The sequence below is a fragment of the Numenius arquata genome, chromosome 9 (genome assembly GCF_964106895.1).
Source record: "Numenius arquata chromosome 9, bNumArq3.hap1.1, whole genome shotgun sequence".
Classification (NCBI taxonomy): Eukaryota; Metazoa; Chordata; class Aves; order Charadriiformes; family Scolopacidae; genus Numenius; species Numenius arquata.
Window position 1 is genome coordinate 20263516 of NC_133584.1, and position 11290 is coordinate 20274805.

The following is an 11290-nucleotide window of genomic DNA, read 5'->3' on the forward strand; positions in this document are numbered from 1 at the left end:
TCCACTGACAGCGTGTCCAGGCTGAGGTAAAGATCAGAGCTTTTCACACCCACCAGCGGTTTTCTTCAGAGGGAGACGAGCTTCTCAAGATACTCCTGGTAGGGCTACCCACCTTGCAGTGAGGGTCAAGTTTACAGCACTGGATTTTGAGAGACAAGGAAATTTAGCATTCACTGGGATCAGGCCACTAAAATACCTTATTCTCTTCTACTTTTTATGCCAGTCTGTGTACAGCAGGGTTATTGGAAGCGGGGGTCCCGGGTGCTGTGGGGGAACAAGGAAAGCAGCCTGTGACAGAGCCGTACCCACCGGTGAGTGCCAGCAGGCTTTGGTGTCCAGCAACACTGAGCAGTTTGCAACGGTGGACACCTGGGAAGCAGTAATGATGCTGTGGCCAAAGAGGTAAACTGAGGCACAGAGGATGAGGGCCTGGTCGGAATCCCAATGCAATCAATGAATGAACTCCAATTTGTTTATTACAAAATGGCCAGCCCTTTGTGAACCTGTTCCCTATTTGCCAACCCACTGTCCTGACTTCTGGACCACATTCAGGCTACTGCATCAGACCCACTTTTACCTGGGTAAGCGGACTGAGAAGCCAGCAGAAGATCCATATTTCCATTTGACTTTGATTTTAAACACATAAGGGAAGTTGTTGCACCATCAGTACTTATAAGTGGGATGTTCTTGAGCTGATTATCCATTAGTAGCTTCTCCCAAGGTTACTACAAGTTTTTAAGGCTGAATTAGGACTCTCTGAGGTGCTTCAATCCCATAGGGTTTGTGGCATAGCGCTGAAGTCCATCATACCTAAGGCTTCTGTTTACTTCAGCAGTTTGCATTCTCTCAACGCTGCCTAAGACATCTGGAGTCATGTGGGACTATCTGGGCGATAAGAAAACTTCAAGTGCTTTGCTCTGAAATGTCCAGTCTCTGAAGACAACGCTTCCTGAAAGGCAAAAAGGTCTTGAGAACACGTTCCTGCAAGGCGTGCAAGAGGACCCCGAGTCTGAAAGCCAAACAAACAAGAAGCCCACATGGTCTACAAGGCAGACCGGATCAGCCCATTTTCCTTGAGCTTTGAAAACTTCAGCTGACCTGCTGGTGACTCCTCACTTTTGCCTCATGTAAAACCAAAACAAGCTTCACAGGTAAGACCCAGGATAACGTGCTATCTGCTGGGGGAGTGAAACCTTCTCAAGTTTTCCTGCTGACTTCAAGACCTCTCCCCTGGCACCACATGTTTTCAAAGAAAGAGAAAATGCTTCAGTTAAATGCATTTCAGCCTCCCCTGCTGTTCAGCTGATTCAAAGCAGGACTGAATTAGCCGCATCAGACAGATTTAAGAGTTGCCGTACACCGGTGAGAAGTCACCCTGTTTTGGACTTATTTCTGTAGTGCTTCTTGGGATGGACACCTTGAAGGCTACAAGATGCTTGGTCACTGAGCAAAATCCAGAACCTGAGGATAGCGGCAGGAGGAAATTATTGACATGCCCACACTAGCATTTTATTTCACCTTAGGGATGCACATTTGAACTGAATCTCCCAAACATAAAAGTTAGAATTAGTTAAGGTTATGATTTGTGATGAGTAAACACCATAGGAATAAATTCCTAGGTACAGCTTCACTTCTCACCTGGGAACAACGTAAAATAGGACTAGAAATAGAACCATTTCTTCCACAGTAGTTTGGATTCAGTGAGAGCTGTGGATACCAGTGCCCATACTGCCCTTCCAACACACCTGTGAGATATACAGCATAGTTTGACTACTCAAAAATGACAACAGTTATTTGGGCTTGGCTGTGTGCATTTTCTTTTTCCCTCTCACTGTTGTTTGCAGCTGAAATTTCAGCTTCGTTTTCTTCTCCCCAGCTTCCCACCGTGCTGTCCCCACCTTACAGAGGCTCTGCACCGCAATATACAGGACACGCTGCAATTCAAAGGCCAAAAGTTGCTAAAGCGCTTATGCAAGTTAATTACTGTGCCTGTTTAATCCCACATAATGCAGATTAGCGCTGTCAGCTACTGTTCGGAGAGCAGTTGATGTAACAGGCTGGCCCATCAGCAGGGAAACCACTCTCTTCAAGAGCAGCAGAGTCACCTGAAGTGAGGAGATGTCGATCAGTGCTGGGAGCAGAAACCTCTCATGCTGTTCCCCGGTTGCTGTCAGGATGTAGGAGGCAGACACAAATCATAGCATCATAGAATGGTTAGAGTTTGAAGGGACCTTAAAGATCATCTAGTTCCAACCCCCCTGCCATGGGCAGGGACACCTCCACTAGACCAGGTTGCTCAAAGCCCCATCCAGCCTGGCCTTAAACACTTCCAGGGATGGGGCATCCACAGCTTCTCTGGGCAACCTGGGCCAGTGCTTCACCACTCTCACAGTAAAGAATTTCCTCCTAATATCTAATCTAAATCTCCCCTCTTCCAATTTAAAACCATTACCCCTTGTCCTGTCACTACATTTCCTGACAAAGAGTCCCTCTCCAGCTCTCCTGTAGGCTCCCTTCAGACATTGGAAGGCTGCTATGAGGTCTCCCCAGAGCCTACTCTTCTCCAGGCTGAACAACCCCAGCTCTCTCAGCCTGTCTTCATAGGGGAGGTGCTCCATCCCTCTGATCATCTTCGTGGCCCTCCGCTGGACCCGTTCTAACAGGTCCATGTCCTTCCTGTGTTGAGGACTCCAAAGCTGGACACAGTATTCCAGGTGGGGTCTCATGAGTGCAGAGTAGAGGGGTAGAATCACCTCCTGCGACCTGCTGGCCACACTTTTGATGCAGCTCAGGATGCAGTTGGCTTTCTGGGCTGCCAGTGCACATTGCCAGCTCATGTTGAGCTTCTCATCCACCACAAAAGCTGGATATGACAAACAGGTGGGTTTGAAGAAGGTATTGCACCCCTCATTTCAAAAGAAAATTGTCAGCTTTGACCCTGTGCCCCACTTCTGCATGTTCAAACGAAAAGCTTAGAAGCTTCAGAGAACAGCACCATGAAAGACATCCATATGTCAAGACATGAGCCAGAATGAAGTCAAGCCATTAGCCACTATCTTCATATCAAACTAAAAATCCCAACACGTGTTTCAATCAAAATGAATACTGATAGGCTAAAGAAAGCCATCCAGTTTGAATGGCAAGTCATCCCTACGGGCAAAAGGTGGAAAGATGTCCTGGAAACTGCAGCTTCTCTCAATTGGAGTCCAATCTAATTGGATTAATTTGCAATCATTACTCAGGTAAAACGCCCTTTGGCAGCAACGTGTGTTTTCATAGGTCCTGCTTATTTCCCAGAAGAGTGCAAATACAATGTGTTAAGATGGCTCATTCTAGAAATTAATGGCATGTAATATTTCAGGATTTCCAACAATGCTTTTCCTGTTCTGAAGGGGTAAATAATACCAGTTATCTTGATTTGTAAGTGGTAGCCAGGACTACAACATTTCATACGACACCATTGGTAACCCAGCTACGGTAATAACACCCATTTCTTCCACCCATGCATTATGTGACAGTTAAGCAAATATTTTCCATCTCAGCAGATTTTACGGTCAAATTACAGACTTTTCCCTCTCCAGTTCCCAGTTGATGGAACTTTGTTTGATGGAGGTAATAATGACAGAATATGTGATAAGGCTCTCTACCACTGGCTGAGAATCAAGGCACAGGATACTGAACTTTCATGTTTTTAAAAGACTTTCTTATTCCACATGACTTATAGGTGCAGTAAAACCAAACCATTATTCAAAAAAAAGAATAATTAAATGTAAATCACATCAATAACTTTTTTGCATTAGTTATCTAAGTCTTTTGTATTCTCATAAGTGAGATTTTGCAAGCAAAAGAGACATGGGATAAAAAGGTGAATAAGTGTCTAGAAATTGTTAATGTTGCACTCAGCGTGCTTCAGCTGTTAGCCCCGATGCCCGAGGATGGACAAAAGCTTCTCTGAAACCTGCAGCCACCTACCTCAAACTTTAAGGAATCTTGTTGCCTTAAAATCTGCCCCCATCTGTGGCATCACAGTGCTGTTCTCCCGGGATGCTGCTCAGGGGTGAACGTGCATGAGTCTTGGTGGCAGCCAGAGACATTCCTGCCCACACCTGCCTCTTCCTCACACCTCTGCCACTTGCTGCCAGCCTGAGTTTCAGTGGTGGCTTGAGGTGAGATGCCAGGCTGAGATGTGGACGTGCATCTTGTTCTACCAGCTCTGCTAAGGGAGCGCTGACGTCCATCAGGGAGATGGGGCAGGCAGCAGAGGGGTGATGTCTCAGCCACCACAGCAAGCCCTGCAGCAGCACAGGTACCAGACACCCCACTTCTCTCTGCCTATCCCCAAGGACAGTGTGAATCCAAAGAGAGGGGTTACCTCTGACTTAGCAGGAAGGCAGGCAAACGTTTCGGTTAATTGTTAGCCAAGTCACTCACTCCATGCAGCACTGGAACAGAAAGTCACAAATGAGGGAGGCAAAAGCATCCTGCAGAGACAGCGTGGCAAGTACAGGATTGCACAGCACAGGTTGGGAGAAAGGCTCAGGGATGAACACACCAAAAAAATAAACCCTGCTATAATGTAAAAAAGTTTCTAGCTACTTTTTTCACAGAGTCTTTTTTCCTTTTGCTGAAGATCAAAAAGCAGTGATATAATTCAAATAGCTTTCAGAGCAGTAACAGTTGAGATATCTTTTCTTTGCCTTCCTTCCTTTTCCCAGCCTCAGGAAGAAAAAATCTCAAACTACAAAGTCATATATAGAGAAAAAATTTTCAGTCAAAACACTGAACCTGACGGAAGAAGATGAGGTTGTAACAGGGAATGAACGCACCGGAGCAGCAGCACCCTCCTCGGCAGAGGAGCACAAACATGCCAAGCCTGGAGCGCTCCAGAGGCGGTCGCTGCATTTAACCCTATGAAGCAAAAGCCCCTGCCTTTGGTGGATGCCGCAGGCCGCCCGGGGCACGGCCGCGCCGACGCTGAGCTCCCCGCGGTGCGCCCGGCGGAGAGAGCCGTCACCCGGGACGGCAGGCTCCCCGCGGATGGGGCGGCACTGCCCGCATCCCGCCCCGGGTGTCCCCGGTCCCCGCAGCCGGGATCCCCCGCTTCCTCCCGCCCCTCCGGGCCGCGGCGCAGCGGCGCCACCTGGCGGTGCGGGCCGTGCCTCGCCGGTGCCCGCCCCCCGCCGCCGCACCGGCAGCGCCTTCCCTCGGTGCCACGGGCTTCCTCCGGGTCCTGGAACTGGTGAAAAAGGCGATGCTGTGTGACTACGGAAGGCTGCGGGGAGACCTTACAGCCCCTTCCGCTACCTAAAGGGCCTGCAGGGAAGGTGGGGAGGGACTCTTGATCAGGGAGTGTAGTGAGAGAACAAGGGGTAACAGTTTTAAACTGAAAGATGGGATCTGTAGATTACATACTTGGAAGAAATTCTTCACTACAAGGGTGGTGAGACACTGGCACAGGTTGCCCAGAGAAGTTGTGGATGCCCCATCCCTGGAAGTGTTCAAGAATCTTTGAGCAACCTGGTGTAGCAGGAGGTGTCCCCAGCCATGGCAGGGGGGTTGGAACTAGATGATCTTTAAGGTCCCTTCCAACCCAAACAATTCTATGAGTCTATGACTTACAAAAAAAAAAAAAATGCTACTTTTAAACAGCAGAGCCTCAGGCCTTTGTTTATCAGAGCACATGCATCTGGTGTATCAATCAAAGTCCCCTGAGGTGGCAGGGTAAGGTTCACCACCCACCACCTGTGAAGCTGAGCCCTCTCCTGCAGCCAAGGGCAGTCCGGCACCCAGCTGCTCTGTGCCGGCTACTGGAACTGTGGCCACCAATTCCCCCTCAGAGTCCAGCCCCTAGGGTAGGGAGTAACTTCCTCACCTGGAAGGTGTTCTTCTAGAGCTGAACCGAGGTCACGCCTAAGTCACGACAAAGTGATGCTCTGCACAAGCAAACGGGCACGGTCCAGGCCAGCCTGTTGCTCATCTTCTGTTAAGAACTACAGTGGTACAGAGTACGAGGCTGCCTTGTTTTAACTGGACTCGTGGTTTAGATTGGCCTCTGATAGGCAGGAATAGTGTGAGAAAAATAATGAAAAAATGCTTGCTTTAAATAGAAAAATTAGGTTCCACCTTGTACATATGCAGCAAACATACGTACATACTTAGAGAAACAGCACAAATTTTAGCAACAAATAAAACACCTAGGTTCTCTTTTAATGTGGACTCTTACTTCAGTGCATTTTAAAGCACGTATATGCCCATATTATTATGTCTAAGAATTAGTCCTAAACAAACTTCCCAGGAAAACACTATAATTCATGTCTTCAGAGGACAGTCTCTGCCCTGCAAATAGTAAGCGAGAATGCCAGTTTTCCAGTCAACAAACCTATTCTCTCTATTTAAATATTGCTTGCTGACTGCAGAAGGAAAAGATTAGACCACCGTGGATTCATATTAGCCAAGAAAAGCTCACAGCCAATGTGCCGGGCTCGCTTTTTGTCTGCTTATTAAATTTCGTCATAGCCACTCAAAAAGCAATGGGGCTCCATTCATATCAGTAGGAAGTTTGACTGAAAATAAACTGCACAAACAGAAGGTGTTGTCTGGCCAACAGCTGTAATTGCTACTGCTGTCCAAGACAGAAAAGGACCCAGATTAGATGTTGGCCAAACCAAGCATATACAGGCACCAAATATTTCTTGATCCCAGCACACTTTAAGGGAATCTCTTCCTCTTTGCGATGCAAAAGGCTCTGCCCAAGCTTGTGTTGTTTGTGAAAATTAGTGTTAGAGTATGGAAGACAACCATAAAGCATAGGGTTCCTCACCTTCTGTCAGTTACTTTTTTAGATGGATATACTTTTCTGGCACACGACTACATTAAGTAAATTAATTTCCTCCTTTTTCTCTTCTCTTCCTTTCTATAGCTCTATTCAGTCAGTTGCACTAAGAATAGGCAAGGGGCTGCTGGGGTCTGGAATGCAGGCACTGCTCCAGCAGTTCAGCTGATACGAAATTGATAATAACTTTAAAAAACATCAGCTGGAAAGCCATCTTACATCTTTCCGTTCACCTGATTCCCTCCAGAGTCAGCTGCTTGGGTATGGAGGTAACATCACTTACCTATCACAAGCAGTGGCGATCAGGATTAGCGTTGCCAGAGCGCTTCAAGAAGCATAAAGATTCAGTTGCTCTCCATTCCTCATTCTTCTCCACTTCTTGCTTTACCGGTATAACTTGCTCCTTTTTAGTATTTCAGCAAAAACAGGATATGATGTTGAGCCATTGATGAGCCATGACACACCTCCCACTTACAGACACGGGGGTATAATGAGACTACTTCAAACCAATCCAAGGCCACTTCATTTCTTATCCATTTCCCCCTTTATAGTATGCTGAGATGCAAGGTGGGATTGTTCCATGAGGAAAGTATTAAAACAGTAACAAAACACATACCTGTCAGTGCAGCTGTTGGTATAAACATTGCTGTACTTTTTGAAAAAAACCCAAAATACATCACTGTTTTAAGGTGGCTGATTTTCCTCTTCCCAACAGACAAACGCAACACTTTTTTACTCCAAGCAGCGATCTAGTTTCTCAGTTCCCAGAGTTCAGCAGAGCCGCTACAGGGTTTGTTCTTCTTTTTAGGCTACAGATACGAAGACTTGGACTTCTTGATGCAAGTTTCACTTAAAATTCAAACGTATCCTTTAACTTAAGTTGAATTCCACTCCAAAAGCTAATATTTCACCAGTTCCTCAGAAGAGTCTCCCACCCTCCAGTGCTCCAGCTTCCCTGCTGCGTTCCCTTGGGAGAGCGTTCCTGGCTGTGAGCTGCTGCAGCCCAGCCCTTCCCTACCACGAGTCCCTCCTTCCTCAGACCCTGGGGGGCTGCCAGCAGGAACCTGGCTCCAGGTAAGCAGCGAGCAATCCATCCATCTTCCCTGGCCCCTGATTTCTCAGCATGTTATGACCATGGCCTTCTAGCTAGTCTAACAGGACCTCTTCAGTTGAGTCAGGCTCCAAAGGTCCAAGGGATGAAGGCCTTACACAACAGCAGTGATGTGTGTTTGAATTCCAGTCAATAAAAGCACACATTGGTACAAACCTTTATTATCTCACACCTCCTTGCCACAGCCATCATTGAAACAACTGACATTCATATTTTACAGGTACCATAAAAAGTTACAAAGTGTAAAATGTGCTTTATAGTTCACAAGGGACAAATTCTTGAGGACTGATGTGTAAAGAGTTTCTGTAAACAGAATTTGGCAGAGAGACATTCACCCACACAGGAAGAGGCAGGCACCGTCAGCTTGAGCACTCCAGGGAGGCAGTGTTTGCCTGGCAGAGAGGCTTGAGCATCTACACCTCGTTGACAGATGACTAGCATCCCAGGGACTACCTGTGTCCTTAAAAGGCACAAAGAGAAACACTCCACAAAGCAGGCCCCAGTAAGTGCGGACATCCCACCAGAAATCTGAGCACTACCTGGCTCGTCTCATCGCAGCTGGTGGAGGCAGGTGTCACCATTCCTACCAGCTGCTTGCTCCTGCTTTGTCAGGCATGAATCACGACTGAAGACTGCGTCGGTGCTTACTCTAACAAACTTGGGAAGCCTCCTCGTGGCTGCAGCAATGGTCAGACTGGTGCCTGCACTAGCCACAATTGGTCTACTTGCAGGGCTGTTTTACAAATTGACATACTAACACAGATGACACTGTGCCTATCAGGTTTAGAGACTGATATTCTACTTTAAAACACTCCCAGATACACTAGACAATTTGTTAACAAGAGGCAGTTCGGAATAACCATCATAAGCAACATGCAGAACTTACTGAGCAACAATATATATTTACACACTTGGAGATTTTCTTTTTTCTCCATCTTCCTGTGTTACAAAGCAATTAAAATTTCAGTAGTCAGAGTAACACAATCCCTTCTTGTTCTGCCTGTGTCAGTTATGGATGGTACTCAGAGCCCACAAATAATTTTCTCATGGAATTCAGAGACAAGCCTGTTTGTTGGGTACCCTCTGGACCAGATATTGCCCCAGAATCAGTATCTACATGTTCCCTAGAAGTTTTAGCTAATTTGATCAACAAAAATCCATTGTTACTTCCCATCCTCAACCCAATGCTAATGCTTTCAAATTTACATTCTGAGGTCCTATATCATTAAGGTAATAGGTAAAGAGCAGGCTGAGAATGAGAGGAAATATCTCATTAGAGCAAGTGATCTAGGAGAGAGCGGTCTGACAGACTCCAAATTCCTCTTTCATGAATAATCAGCGCTACTTACCAGGGCAGGCAGCAAAATAACAAATCCAAAGGAAATTTCACACAGCTGGATAAACAAAAATGACTACTCAGGGCTCATCACTTAGTACAGTCCTCAGGACCCTAGAGACCTCTTCCCAGGTATCAAACCTGCTGTGTTTGACCTCCCTACATGCATGCCCTTCCAAGATCTGAAACAATCCTGATCTTAAGCTCATGTTAAACACAGTCACAGTCATTCCTCTTCTCAAGCCCTGCTCCTAAAACCCATTTCTGCTGAACAGTAAGCCAGCACTCAATATTTTGAATGTATACACAAGTCCTTCAGAGATCTTAACCTGGGGAAAGATGAACAGAGAGTGAGGAAGTAAGATGTCCACACCACAGTAGTCATCAGGCAGCAAAAGCATGGGAAGGGAGGGCAAGCACACCTGGAGCTGAGCAAGCTCAAGCACAGCAGAGGTGAATTGTGGGCACATTGAGCAGTTTTTCAGGGAGGAGGGGGCTACTTCTTCAGGCATCATGAATTCCAGCCATGGCTCTCAGAAAGACATCTGCATTCTAGAGAAAGTGAGAGCAGTGCTGGTCACCTCTGAAAGACAGATAGGCACTGGAAGGAACAGCCCTCCTAAGGAAACCAACCTGTTGTTGGAGGTACATCCGCTCTGTCTGGCAAGTATTTACTCAGCTTTGGGGCTTTGGTTCACTAGGAGTCCACTTCTCAGGAGTTGAGATATTTCCATCCATTTCTTTAAAGGATCTTTATCTCGTGAAAACCTTTTCTTTCCAGGGTTTTAACTTTTCCCCAAAACTCCAACTGCATTCCTTCTGAGGAAGCTGCAGCCCAGCAAGCACATGGTGTGTCCAGTGCCTCTGTGGAACCAGCACTGCTGTCCCCAGGGCACGCCAGTGCCGAATTGACCCAGCTGCGGTTAACCCAGGCTGCCCTACAAGCCTGCGCATATCCTGTCAGAGCACGTAACTGATGAAACATTCAGGCTCCAGAATTGCTTAAGGCATGTCACTTTTCAATAAAAACAGATCTACAAAGTCCTTGTGCAGATACAAAGCATTTACAAATACAAGAATTTATCTTGTAAAAAAAAAAAATGCAATAATATACTACCATTCTCTTCACATGCACCATCATCTCAGAGATCTAAGTATTTTAACCGGAGAAGAGGCTACACCTTCTCTCAAGCTTAGGCACTTGGTTTGAACACAAAGCATCCTCTGAACCTGCTGCACCCCAGAGCTGTGCTGATGTCACCTTGGCAAGCACAGCTGTGTCACATTGCAGCACAGCTTGCCACATACATCCCCACACCTATCAGTGGAGCAGAAGGCAGCATTTATCAAGTATGCTTTTCTTGGTGAAGTTTCAGAACTAGACTGAACAGACTGGGCTCCTCTTCCTTCTGTGAAAGTGCTCGGCGTACAATCATTTTTAATTTGCACAAGATGTAAAGTTCACATGATTCCCCCACTAGCTTCCTCGGTAAGCTCCTCCTGTCCTCTGCCTGCCATCCCCTCTGAGGCTGGAACTACCCAACGAAGCCACTTCATCTTCCAAACTGACACTCCAAAGCACAGCTTGTCCAAAAAAAAGTCACATCATTCAGTGCTTCCCACCACCCAGCATACACATGCACACAGAAAACTTCACATGCTGTGCTTGCTCCAAACAGAGGGTTTGCTATTTAGGGCAGAAAGCTCCTATTTATTCTTGCATTTATATGTAAATGACTTATAATACCTGAAAACACACACCTTCATTTCTGTGGAAGAGCAGCATGGTTTTTTTGATATTCAGAGAACAAGCTGATGTCATTTTTAATACATGCCTTTAAGTCTCTCAACTTCTAATCACTGATTTCTCAGATTTTTACTTTTCCTGCTCATGATCTCATGCCAGGGCAATTTCCTCTGCTCAAGCTATGGCTTGGTACCATGGTGGTAAGAACACACGTGCTGAATTTCTCACTAGCATTTCTGGTATGGATGAACCTAAAAGGACAAC